We start from the raw sequence: 14,414 nt of genomic DNA, 5'->3' as shown, positions 1-14,414 counted from the left end.
AGACGCTGAGAAACAGCATGGTGCCTTAGAAAGGGCCTTGGGGAGCCTGGTTCTGGGTCTGTAAAATGGACAAGTCACTTACTTTCTCTGAGCTTTGGTTTCCTCATCTTTTGACAGGAATAATCAGAGCTGTTGTTATGACAACTGAGCTAATCCACATAAAGCATTTGGTGCGGTAACTGGCACCAAGGAAGCTCTCAATAAAAGTTTTTATTATTAATATTATTATTATCATTATTATTGATATATATATCTTACTTAAGACACATGGTGGTGGTGAAGATGAAATAACTGATATTGAAGTGCTCTGTGAATCTTCAGAACTCAGCATATGTGAGGAATGCTTGTTTCAGTGGGAAGGAAGGGTAATTGCATACAGAGGCTCTGTCAAAACATGTTTCAACATGATTCTCTGACCAAGAGTCCCCAATATTTTTTTTTTTTTTTTCCCCCCCGCTATGCGGGCCTCTCACTGTTGTGGCCTCTCCCGTTGCGGAGCACAGGCTCCAGACGCGCAGGCTCAGCGGCCATGGCTCACGGGCCCAGCGGCTCCGCGGCATGTGGGATCTTCCCGGACCGGGGCACGAACCCGGGTCCCCTGCATCGGCAGGCGGACTCTCAACCACTGCACCACTAGGGAAGCCCTCCCCAATATTTTTGAAACAAGAAGCTACCGAGTCATACAGAGAAAGACAAATACTGTATGACATCACTTATATGTGGAATCTAAAAAACACAACAAACTAGTGAATAAAACAAAAAAAGAAGCTACCTCACAGATAGAGAGAACAAACTAGTGATTACCAGAGGGGAGGGAAGCGGGGAGGGACTATAGGGGTAGGGGCAAAAAAAGGGTTGTTATGGGATTATATGAAATCGATGGGAAACTTTTGAAAATTGTGAAGAATTATAGAATTTAAAGAATCTTTCATTCAAAAAAATTATAAAAACACAAGGTAATAATATAAAGTAACTGGTTTGTAATCATAAAAATAATTAAAAAGTGGAGAATTTAATTTTAAATCAAAAAGAAGAAGAAGAAGCTACTATTCATTTTTCCAAACCCTTGAGAGACCAATGGCCTATTGGTAAGCAGTCATTCTGATGAGCTGATTCCAGTGAGGAGGTAGCAGGTGTGCTGGTGGGACTGTTTCTGAGCAGAATCAAGGTTGGGCCTGGATGCTGCCTGGACTGCACTTCTTGCTGTGTATTGAGTCAGTCAGTGAGGGAATGCAAGAGGATTTCTACCAGAGAAGGCAGCAAGCATGTGAGCCATCTACCTGGGGGAGTGATGGGACAGAGAAGCAATTTCCTGGTGTGTTTGAAAATGTGTTACCTCAGTTGGCCTGGGAGCCTAATGGTTTCATTCAACAGGCATTTATTGCTTTCCCACTTCCCTAGACCAGTGCACAAGGGGTACACTTTGAGCAGGCTGGGTGAAGTGATCTTCCCCCTGGCCATAAGTTGAAAACATGGAAGGAATCAAGGCTGTCCTTGAAAATAATGGGAAGGTGTGGATATATTCAAGTCCACTATTCTTTATAAGTACATCTCAGTGTTGCTTCATAGGAAGATTATTGCACAGTGGTCTCTAAGGTTTTCATAAGGAATCAAATGTAATCGGAAGGAATCACAGATGCTCAAGATGACAGCTACTAGTCATGACAATGGCATCTCAAACTCTGGTGTCACATGCCTCACGGTTGGGATGCACAATGGGTGCCCTGCAAGGCCTTGTTCATAGGGCTCTGAAACATCTACCTGGTCAATCAATTCAGTAAGAAAGGTCATTCAACAATAATTAGATTTTTCCCACACCTCACCTGCCTAGCAAAGTTCTAGGCACATAATGGGTATTCAATAAAACCTTAAGACTAATTTAATGATAATATATAATATTTGTTAAACACTTGAGAGATGTCAGGTCCTTTTATAACTGCTTTATATGTGTTGATTAATATTATCCTCACAATAGCTTAATGAGATAGCATTATTATCACCATTTTCAGAGGTGAAGAAATAATAGCCTTTTGTTCAGGATCATAGAGTTAGAAGTGGTGGAGCTGAATTCCACCCAGGCTGAAAGATTCAGAGCCCATTAAACCACATGCAGGCACTAGACTCAATTTAAAAGTAATGTGTGGCTTCCTTTGCTGTGCAAAAGCTTTTAAGTTTCATTAGGTCCCATTTGTTTATTTTTGTTTTTATTTCCATTTCTCTAGGAGGTGGGTCAAAAAGGATCTTGCTGTGATTTATGTCATAGAGTGTTCTGCCTATGTTTTCCTCTAAGAGTTTGATAGTGTCTGGCCTTACATTTAGGTGTTTGATCCATTTTGAGTTTATTTTTGTGTATGATGTTAGGGAGTGTTCTAATTTCATTCTTTTACATGTTGCTGTCCATTTTTACCAGCACCACTTATTGAAGAGGCTATCTTTTCTCCATTGTATATTCTTCCCTCTGTTGTCAAAGATAAGGTGGTCATATGTGCATGGGTTTATCTCTGGGCTTTCTATCCTGTTCCATTGATCTATATTTCTGTTTTTGTGCCAGTACCATACTGTCTTGATTACTGTAGCTTTGTAGTATAGTCTGAAGTCCGGGAGCCTGATTCCTACAGCTCTGTTTTTCTTTCTCAAGATTGCTTTGGCTATTCAGGGTCTTTTGTGTTTCCATACAAATTATAAAATTTTTTGCTCTAGTTCTGTGAAAAATGCAATTAGTAATTTGATAGGGATTGCATTGAATCTGTAGATTGCTTTGGGTACTATAGTCATTTTCACAATGTTGATTCTTCCAATCCAAACAAGATGAAAAGGCAACCCTCAGAATGAGAGAAAATAATCCTGAAAAGGATTAGTCTCCAAAATTTACAAGCAGCTCATGCAGCTCAATATCACAAAAACAAACAACCCAATCCAAAAATGGGCAGAAGACCTAAATAGACACTTCTCCAAAGTAGACATACAGATGGCCAACAAACACATGAAAAGATGCTCAACATCACTAATCATTAGAGAAATGCAAATCAAAACCACAATGAGGTATCACCTCACACCAGTCAGAATGGCCATCATGAAAAACTCTACAAACAATAAATGCTGGAGACGGTGTGGAAAAAAGGGAACCCTCCTGCACTGTTGGAGGGAATGTAAATTGATACAGCCACTATGTAAATTGATACAGCCACTATGGAGAACAGTATGGAGGTTCCTTTAAAAACTAAAAGTAGAATTACCATATGACCCAGAAATCCCACTACTAGACATATACCCTGAGAAAACCATAACTCAAAAATATACATGTACCACAATGATCATTGTAGCGCTATTTAAAATAGCCAGGACATGGAAGCAACCTAAATGTCCATCAACAGACAAATGGATAAAGAAGATGTGGCATATATATACAATGGAATATTACTCAGCCATAAAAGGCAACGAAATTGTTATTTGTAATGAGGTGGATGGACCTAGAGTCTGTCATACAGAGTGAAGTAAGTCAGAAAGAGAAAAACAAATACCGGATGCTAATTCACATATATGGGATCTAAAAAAACGGTACTGATGGACCTAGTGACAGGGCAGGAATAAAGACGCAGATGTAGAAAACGGACTTGAGGTCATGGGGGGGAAAGGGAAGCTGGGACGAAGTGAGAGAATAGCACTGACATATATACGCTACCAAATGTAAAATAGCTAGCTATTGGGAAGCTGCTGCATAGCACAGGGAGATCAGCTTGATGGTTTGTGACGACCTAGAGGGGTGGGATAGGGAGGGTAGGAGGGAGGCTCCAGAGGGAGGGGATATGGGGATAAATGTATATATATAGCTGATTCATTTTGTTGTACAGCAGAAACTAACACATCATTGTAAAGCAATTATACTCCAATAAAGATAAAAAAAAAGTAATGAGTGGTTTTAAAAAGGAAGAAAACATTGAATTCGGGGAATGTCCACTTAAGGTGCTTCTTTAACTGACTGCCTTTTAATTCTTGGCTCAACATTTGGCTCAACACTTGGCATCAACTATTTTTGTATGGGTGTAATTTTAGTAAAAATTGTGCAAAGCAAGTAGATTATATCATGTAGAGCAAGAACTTGGTGATTGGTCTGAGGACATGGAAGGAAGGAAAGGAGGGAGGAAAGAAGGAAATAAGAAAGGAAGGAAGGAGAGAGAGGGAAGGAGGGCAAGAAAGAGGGAGAGAAGAGAAGGGGGAGGAAAGGAAGAAAGAAGGAAAGATATGAGACTAATTTGATGGTGGAGATAGAAACTGTTGAGTGTGTATGTGTGTGTTTGTATAGAAGCAGTAAGAAGAAGAATGAAAGCATCTTTCCATTATAAGTTCTCATATTTCTTCATGCTTTCTGCTCCTTCATAGTGTGCACTTTTCAGAGAAAGGTCTAGTAGTGACCCAACGCATTCTAACTACCATATCCTGATCATATGTTTATATCCCCCAATGCGGGGGAGAAGAAGGTCCACAGAATTACAGTGAAAGAGGACTGATGACAGTGTTGGTTCTGTGAGCAGCCCCATTCAAGACACCAAAGGAAAAGCCCCAACAGGCAGTTCCCTTTAGCCTGGAAGAAGGAGTGAAAGACAGCCAGACTCTCTCATCATCCAATCACATCTCAGGGGTTCAGATTTTCTCAGCTCCCTGGAGGCTTCTGCCCTTGCAGGCAGGAGGATTATAGAAGATGGGGAGTTTGCAGGCATTCAGTGGCACTGCCTGTAACCACGGCAGGCACCGCCACTCTGCAGTGTCAGGTGCCAAGGTTGTAGAGTTAGACTCGACATAGGAAAAGAATTCTCCTAAAGTGCTTTGAAACACAAGAGAAATTGTTTTCAACCTACTGAGTGGCAGAAGGAGTAGTGGTGGATGATATAACTTGCTAATTCTTTTTCATAGTGAATTTATGCCACTGGGTAATTGACTTAAAGAAATGGACATCTGTTGTGGGGTTTTGTCCATTTTAACTTTATAATGTTTTGGGGGGATGCTACAGACAGAATCGTGTCCCCCCAAAGTCATATGTTGAAGGCGTAATCCCCAGTGTGCCTATAATTGGAATAAGGAAGTAATTAAGGTTAAGTCAGGTCATAAAGGTGGATGGAGCCCTGATCCATCCAAGAGGATTAGTGTCCTAATAAGAAGCTATACCAGAGAGCTCATTCTCTTTCTCTCTTCTCCATGTGAGAACACAGCACGAAGGCAGCCATCTACAAGCCAGGAGAGAGCTCTCAGCAGGAACCGGAACCTTGATTTTCGACTACCCTGTCTCCAAAACTCTGAGAAAAAAAACTCCTGTTGTTTAAGTCACACAGTCTGTGGTATTTTGTTACAGCAGCCCCAGTAGACAAAGACAGGGATGGGGGTGTGGGGGCATGAGATGCTTTAAGTATCTGCAAGCTCGATTTCCTGTAATGTGCTCAGATAAGACTGTAAAGCCAGAGGCTGTTTGTAAAATTTTGGCTTTCCGTATGGTGCCGAGGAGTTAACCCCAAATGATCCATCTGAGTCCCAGGGTTTGTATTTGTGGGGAGGGGGGCACAGCATTTATCTTGAAAAGTCTGTAAACTTTTTTTTTTTTTTTTTTTTGCGGTATGCGGGCCTCTCACTGTTGTGGCCTCTCCCGTTGCGGAGCACAGGCTCCGGACGCGCAGGCTCAGCGGCCATGGCTCACGGGCCCAGCTGCTCCGCGGCATGTGGGATCTTCCCGGACCGGGGCACGAACTTGCGTCCCCTGCATCGGCAGGCGGACTCTCAACCACTGCGCCACCAGGGAAGCCCTGTAAACTTTTTTAAAGATGAAAAATGTTATATGGAAAGTAGCACTTTAAAAGCAGAGCATGAAAAAACTACAAGAGGGAGAACTCAAGAACAAAAAAATAATGCTTATATTGGCCTACAGGGAGTAGAACACTTAGACCAAATTTAGTACTGAATATTTCCTTTTTAAAAAAAATCATGTCTCCTAAAACCAACTCCAAATGGAGTCATATAAACCCAAACACTAGAATCAGGGGAATTTTCCAGTGAGGAAGAACATTTTGGTAATATTAGTAATTTAGTTTTCTTGTAAGGAAATTAATTCAGTGATTTGTTCAGAATTGTTACAAAAATGTACAGTCTCAGAGATTAGTGAGGAATCCAGTTCCTGCTGGAGACAGCAATTCTCTGGTCTCCTAGAGGAGATAAATTATAATATTTTATTTGTGTCACAGCGGGGGAAAGGAAGGGGAAGTTCTCTGGCTTCTGTCCCTTTGTCCTGGAAGACTTACAGACTTACATGGAACATATCTCCAGCTTTCTTGCCTTATTATTATTGTTTTCTTTTTTTCCTTGTTCATATTTGCTTGAATTTTTTACCATTTTTATTGTGATATAACTGACATATAATGTGTAAGTTTAAGGTGTACATTTGTGATGATTTGATTTGATATATGTGTATATTTCAAAATGATTATACCAATCAGGTTGGTTAACACATCCATCACCTCACACAGTTACCTTGTGTGTGTGTGTGTGTATGTGTGTGTGTGTGTGTGTGTGTGTGTGTGTGTGTAACACTTTAAAGATTGACTCTTAGAAACTTTCAGGTATACAATACAGTACTGTTTTGTCATCCTGCTGTACATTAGATCCTCAGAAATCATTCATTTCAAAACTGGAAATTTGTACCCTTTGACCACCTTCATCCATCCCATCCCACCTCCCTCAATCCCTGCCAACCACCAATCTCTGTTTTTATGAGTTTGGTTTTTTTTAAGACTCTACGTATAAGTGAGCTCATATAGTATTTATCTTTTTCTGACTTATTTCACTGAGCATAATACCCTCAATTTTCATCCATGTTGTTGCAAATGGCATGATTTCCTTCTTTTTATGGCTGAATAATATTCCATTATATATATCTGTATCTATCTATCTGTCTATCTATATTACATTTTTTTTCCCATTCATCCATTGACAGACACTTATGTTGCTTCCATACCTTGGCTATTGTGAATAACACTGCTTTGAACATGGAGTATAGATATCTCTTTGAGATAGTGATTTCATTTCCTTTGGACATGTACCCAAATGTGGAATTTCTGGATCGTATGATAGTTCTATTTTTAATTTTTTGAGGAAACTTTGTACTCTCCCATACTGCACCAGTTTACACTCCCACCAATAGTGCACAGGGGATCCCTTTCATCCACATCCTTGCCAATACTTGTTATCTCTTGTCTTTTTGATGATAGCCATTCTAACAGGTGTGAGGTAATATCTCACTGTGGATTTGATTTGCATTTCCCTGATGATTAATGATGTTGAGCACCTTTCCATGTACCTGTTGGCCATTTGTATATCTTCTTTGGAAAAATGCTTATTCAGGTCCTTTGACTATATTTAATTGGGTTATTTGGGGTTTTAGTTTTGGTTTGGGGTTTATTTTGCTAATCAGTTGCGTGAACTTCTACTATATTTTGCATATTAACCCCTTATCGGATATATGGTTTGCAAATATTTCTCCCATTCTGTAGGTTGCCTTTTCATATTATTAATTATTTCTTTTGCTGTGCAGAGGCTTTTTAGTTTGATATAGTCCCACTTGTTTATTTTTGCTTTTGTTGCTTGTGCTTTAGGTGTCAAACCCAAGAAAATTATGGTCAAGACCAATGTCAAAGTGCTTAGCTCCATGTTTTCTTCTAGGACTTCTGTAGTTTCAGATATTACATTTAAGTCTTAATCCATTTCAAGTTAATTTGTGTGAGTAGTGTAAGGTAGGGGTGTAGTATCATTATTGAAGAAACTATCTTATCCTCTGAGTATTCTTAGCTCCCTTGACAAATACTGGTTGACATAAATGCATGAGCTTATTTTTGGGTTCTCAATTCTGTCCCACTGGTCTGTGTGTCTGCTTTTAATGCCAGTACCATACTGTTTTAATTACTATAGACTTGTAATATAGTTTGAAACCTGTAAGTGTGCATCCTGCTTTTGTTCTTCTTTCTCAAGATCGCTTTGGTTATTCAGGGTCTCTCATGTGGTTCCACACAAATTTCAGGATTTCTTTTTCTATTTCTGTTTTTAAAATGTCATTAAAATCTTGGTAGGGACTGCATTAAATCTGTAGATTGCTTTCAGTAGTATGGACATTTTAACAATATTAATTCTTCCAGTCCATGAACATAGAATATCTTTTTATTTGTTTGTGTCTTCAATATCTTACATCAATGTTTTATACTTTTCAGTATACAGATCTTTCACCTCTTTGGTTAAGTTTATTCCTAAGTATTTTTATTCTTTTTGATGCTTTTAAATGGGATTGTTTTCTTTATTTCTTTTTCAGATAGTTTGTTGTTAGTATATAGAAATGCAACCAATTTTTGCATATTGATTAAGAAAAGAAATGAGAGTTGCTGACAGGCAAATATGGACATTCAAAGAGAAGCAGAAAAACTAAAACTATCTCTGAAAGATGCTGCTAAGAAGGGCCAGAAGGATATCTGTGTAGTTCTGGCCAAAGAGGAGATCAGGTCAAGGAAGGCTGTGAGCAAGCTTTATGCATCCAAAGCTCACATGAATTCTGTGCTCACAGGGATGAAGAACCAGCTTGTGGTCTTGTGAGAGGCTGGTTCCCGTAGAAGAGCACAGAAGTGATGAAGGCTATTCAGAGTCTTGTGAAGATTATATAAATCCAGTTCAAATAAATAGATTATAGAATGCAGATAAAATAAATAGATTAATAAATGCAGGCATTGTCCAAAGAGATGAAGAAGGATGGGAACATGGAGAGATGTTAGAGAACACTTTTGAAAGCATAGATGATCAAGAAGAAATGGAAAAAGCAGCAGAAATGGAAATTGACAAAATTCTGTTTGAAATTACAGCAGGGGCCTTGGACAAAGCACCTAGTAAAGTGACCAATGCTGTTATGGAACCTGAATCTCCAGGAGTGATGGCCACCTCAGAAGATGAAAGGGAGGAAGAGGCCCTAGAGGCCATGCATCCCAGCTGGCCATGCTTTGTGGCTAGGGGCCACCCTGCTGGGCCTCAGGCTTTTCTCATGGCCCACTTGCTGCATGTACATACACTCCTCTGATGCAGCTACTATTTTATTATCTCTTGCACTACACCTCTGTGATGAGGCATTGCATTCTGGAGAATATTCTCTCCAAATATCTCTTCACTCTCTGCAGAAGTTTTGTGATCTCAGCCAGACTGTTCTTATGAGAAGTGGTGTAATAAATGCATCATTTTTAGGAGTATAAACAGAAGTATCTTTTTAGGGGGGAAGCAAAGAAATCTGTCTTCTCACAAAGCACTTTTGAGAATAGAGTTGATTGCCTGAATGTTGAGGACTCTATATTTTTTTTGTATGTAAAACACTATATAAATAGATTTTAATAAATTTCTGTTTTAACACTTAGAAAAAAATTTAAAGTTTTCTATGTATAAGATCATGTCATCTGCAAACAGAGAAAATTTTACTTCCTCCTTTCTGATTTGGATGCTTTTTATTTCTTTTTCTTGCCTGACTAGTCTGGGTAGGACTTCCAGTACTATACTGGATAGAAGTACTAAGGGAGGGTGCCTATGTCTTGTTCCTGACCTTAGAGAAAACCCTTTCAACCTTTCACCATTGAGTATGATGTTAGCTGTGGGCTTGTCATATATGGCCTTTATTATGTTGAGGTATGTTCCTTCTATACTCAAATTGAGAGTTTTTATTATGAAAGGATGTTGAATTTTGTCAAATGCTTTTTCCACATCTATTGAGATGATCATATGATTTTTATCTTTCATTCTATTAATGTGATGTATTGCATTTAATAATTTGCAAATATTGAGCCATTCCTTGAATTCCACTTGATCATGGAATATGATCTTTTTATTGTGCTGTTCAATTCGGTTTGCTAGTATTTTGTTGAGAATTTTTACATCTACATTTGTCAGGGATACTGGCCTGTAGTTTTTTTCATATAGTGTCCTTATCTGACTTTGATATTAGGGTCATACTAACATTGTATCATGAGTTTGGAAGTGTTCCCTCCTTTTCATTTTTTGGAGGAGAGTTTGAAAAAATGCATTAATTCTTTAAATTAATTCAAAATTCATTAATTCTTCAAATGTTTGGTAGGATTCACTAGTGAAATGATCTGGTCCTGGACTTTTCTTTGTTGGGAGGTTCTTTATTCAATCTCCTCACTCATTATTGGTCTGTTCAAATTTTCTGTTTCTTTATCATTTGGTCTCAGTAGGTTGTGAGTGTCTGGCAATTTACCTATTTCTTCCAGGTTGTCTAATTTGTTGGTGTATAATTGTTCTTTGTAGTCTCTTATGATCCTTCATATTTCTGTGATATCAGTTGTAATGTCTTCTCTTCTGTTTATAATTTTTTTGAGTCCCCTCTCTTTTTTTCTTGGTTAGTCTAACTAAAAGTTTGTCAATTATGTCTTTTCAAAGAACCAACTTCTAGTTTTGTTAATTTTTCTCTTGCTTTCCTATTTTTTATTTTATTTATTTCTCCTCTAATCTTTATTATTTCATTCTTTCTGCTAACTGATCTTTGTTTTCTTTTTTCCTAGTTCCTTGAGGTATGTTAGTTTGTTTATTGGAGATCTTTCTTTTTTTCTTAATATATGTATTTATAATTATAAACTCTTCTCTTAGAACTGCTTTTGCTGCATCCCATAAGTTTTTGTGTGTTGTGTTTCCGTCTTCATTTGTTTCAAGATCTTTTTTATACCCTTTTGATTTTTTTTGACCCATTCATTGTTCAAAAATGTGTTTTCAATTTCCACACAGTTGTGAATTTTCTAGTTTTCCTCTTGCTTTGATTGCTACTTTCATACCATTGTGGTCAGAAAAGATGCTTGATAATTTCTACCTTCTTGAATTTTTTGAAACTTGTTTTGTGGCTTAACATATGCAATAAGTCCCCTACATACGAACCTTCAAGCTGTGAACTTTCAAAGATGTGAACATGTGTTTACATGTCCAATCATGTAAGTTATTTCACATGTCTAGTGTACAGTGTTACATGCATGCATCCTCTACAAATACTTGTGCTTTTGTGTATTTTAATGTACAGTACTGTATAGAATACAGCAGTACAGTATCTTTACTTCAAGCCCAGGATGTCTGGAAGCAAGCATAAAAGCAGTGATGATGTAGCTTGTACTACTGTACTTTTCAAGGTACTATACTGTAAGATTAAAAATGTTTACTTTATTTTTTGTGTTTGTTTTTTATGTATTATTTGTGTGAAAAGTATTATAAACCTATCACAGTACAGTACTGTATATAGCTGATTGTGTTAGTTCGGTACCTAGGCTAACTTTGTTGGACTCACAAACCAGCTGGACTTACGAATTTGCTCTCAGAATGGAACTCATTCGTATGTAGGGGACTGACTGTAATGTATCCTAGAAAATGTTCCACATACACTTGAGAAGAATGTTGTATTCCACTGATATAGGATGGAATGTTCTGTATATATCTGTTAGTTTAATTTGGTCTAGAGTGTTCAAATCTGCTATTTCCTTAGTGATTCTATGTCTGAATGATCTACCTCTGTTGAGACTGGGGTATTAAAGTCCTCAACTATTATTATATTGCTGCTTATTTCTTTCAGTTCTGTTAGTACTTCCTTTATATATTTAGGTGTTCCAGCGTTGGGTGCATAAATATTTATAATTGTTTTATCATCTGGATTAGTTGATCCCTTTATCATTATAAAATGAACGTCTGTCTCTTTTGACCATTTTTAGATTAAAGTCTATTTTGTGTCACATAAGTATAGCTATCCCTGCTTTCTTTTGGTTAAAATTGCTTGAAATATCTTTTTCCATCCCTTCATTCTTAGTCTATGTATAGCTTTAAAACTAAATTTCTTGTATGCAGCATATCATTGGATCTTATTTTTTAATCCATTCAGCTATTCTGTATCTTTTGATTGAAAGATTTAATCCATTTACATTTAAAGTAATTATTGCTAGGTAAGGACTCACTATTGCCATTTTGCTAATTATTTTCTGACTCTTATAGATCCTTCATTCCTTGCTTTCTCTTTTGCTGTCTTCCTTTGTGGCTTGATAACTTTTTGTGGTGGTATGCTTTGACTCCTTTATCATAATCATGTGTATCTACTACAAGTTTTTCCTTTGTGGTTACCATGATGCTTACATAAAGAATCTTATAGTTATTACACCCTATATAAGCTGGTAATAACTTACTTTTGATAACTTACAGAAACTATAATTTTAGTTTAATATATGTGGGGACTTATATTTTAGGTTATTGATGTTATACTTTACATCTTTTTAATACTACGTATCCTGTAACAAATTTCAGTGGGGAACTTCAGCCTTACCCCCAGGTTCTGGGATTTTCACAATGGTGTATTATCTATGCATGGTTTTTATTTGGTCTTGTGAGGGGAACTGAAGTTTGGAATGACGTATGTCATCATCTTGATGACATTACCTCTGGATATTTTGTTTTCATTTTCTCCCTTCTTCTACTTTACTGTCTTTCTTTGCTCATTGCCTCTTCTTACAAAATGAGCGGTGAATCATTTTTAATACAGGGCCACAGGAAGAAAGCATTTCAGTCCCCTTTTTCTCAGTGCTAGTGATATATTTGAACTATCCAGGGTCATTTGTGGTGAGTAAAAAAGAAATATAGTGAAAGGCTGAGTATAATCACAAGTAAAGCATGTGGATTCACCTAGGTAAGGCAATATGTGGTGCTGGGATTGGAATTTAGAGCATCAGAAATGAATCTGGCCCTATGCCAGCTCCACACAAGCTAGAGTGGTCAATCCAATCTAAATCCCCTTCTAGGCTGGATAGTAAGATCACAAAGGACTGTAAGTAATGGTGGGTATTTATGGCCACGTTGAATTCAATATTTATTAAATGTGTCTTGAAGAGAAGATACATGCTAAGCCAAAAGAGGTAGAAGAGGTCATAGTCAACATTAAGGGAAAATGAAACAGAGTGAAATCAAAACAAAACAAAAGAAAAAAAAACAAAAATCCCCACAAACCCAAAAAAGGGAACCATTTTCTCTTTTAGCACAGAATAAGCTCTCAGTTAAAGGAAGGTTGTGATTATTGTGTGGTAAATACCAAGTGTTGTATTTTAGATCACTTTATTCTGGATAGTAGCTTTAAGAAAGTTATTATTCTTATTTTATAGATGTAGCATTTGGAGCTCAGAGAGGTTGAGGGTTGTGTCAGTGTCCTACCTTGTAAGTGGTGAAGCTGAGATTCAGATATAGATCTCTTTGGTTATAAGTTACTCAGATGCACACAGATTAGAAAAGATCATCTTGGCTCCATTGGGTTTGGATAGTTTGTCAGATTCTGAGTGGGATGGAAGGGGGATGTAGTTAACCTATTGGACTCCAACATGAAACCGAAGGCCACGGCTTGATTAGCTATTTCTTACCACACATCTTCTGGCTGCAATATCAAGCAAGGGATTTGAGTTCCAGGTTGAAGCGGAGGATGGCAGGAACTTCTGTAAACTTACCTGCAGACCACAGATAGGCTGTTATACACTTTGGCAATTGCCTTGAACCCCTCAGCCCCCCAGAAGGGATGGTCCAGATGCAAAATTGAATGACTATGAAGGTAACAGTTATAGGGAAAATGAACTGAGTCAATGGGAAGCTTCCTTTGGGTCATTCCATGGTCTGACTGCCCACTCCTTTTCTCCTTCCCAACAAATCAGGATGCACCCAATAAGCTGTACACATTTACTGAGGTATCATGTCAGGCACAGTATGAGGTGCTAGCAATACTAAGTGAATTAGATGGTCTTTCTCTGTGCAGCTGAGATAAATAGATGATGGCTATCACTATCATGGTACCTGCTACATTATATTTGTGTGCTTGTCTCTGCGTTCACTCTATGTGTGCTCCTTTGGAGCAGAGAGTCAATGTTATCTAACTTTGTGTTCCCAATGCTTACCACAGTGCTTAAAAATAGTTTCTGGATAAATAAATTCATTTTTTGGATAAAGTAATAAGGGAAAGACTATAACAAGTTTATATATTATTACAGGGAGACAAATAGACTTGAAAACAAATATGCCCATTAAAGGTGATGTGATTAAAGTCCACAAAGGAGTGTGAGAAAGAAAGGTAATTAGTTCTAAGAAGTAGGTGGTGACACAAAGAAGATTTAAAAAGTAGGTGATTTTTGAGATAATTTAAAAAAGATAAATAAATGTTGGTTTGCTAGACAGGGATAGGGGAGAGGATATTAGAAGCATTGCAGGTAGAAAAAAAAGAAGTTGAGCAAAGGTATGGATCATGGTGATGTAGAATAGCATTGTGAATGACAGAGATGGGACGTGTGAGATGTTTCCTGTGATGAGAACATAAGCTGTGGGCAGAAGTTTGTTGAGAG

General features: G+C 37.8%; 1 pseudogene; it reads left to right on the top strand.

The window, feature by feature from the left end:
* Positions 1-8,336: 8,336 nt before the first annotated feature.
* Positions 8,337-9,215, top strand: LOC111184683 (charged multivesicular body protein 3 pseudogene; annotated as a pseudogene).
* Positions 9,216-14,414: the final 5,199 nt, after the last annotated feature.

Source organism: Delphinapterus leucas, chromosome 1, assembly GCF_059928025.1.
Source record: "Delphinapterus leucas isolate spDelLeu-1000000601 "Yukka" chromosome 1, BTC_Dleu_Yukka2, whole genome shotgun sequence".
NCBI classification, from domain to species: Eukaryota; Metazoa; Chordata; class Mammalia; order Artiodactyla; family Monodontidae; genus Delphinapterus; species Delphinapterus leucas.
Note: the sequence above shows the minus strand (reverse complement) of the source record. Positions and strands in the feature narration are given on the sequence as shown.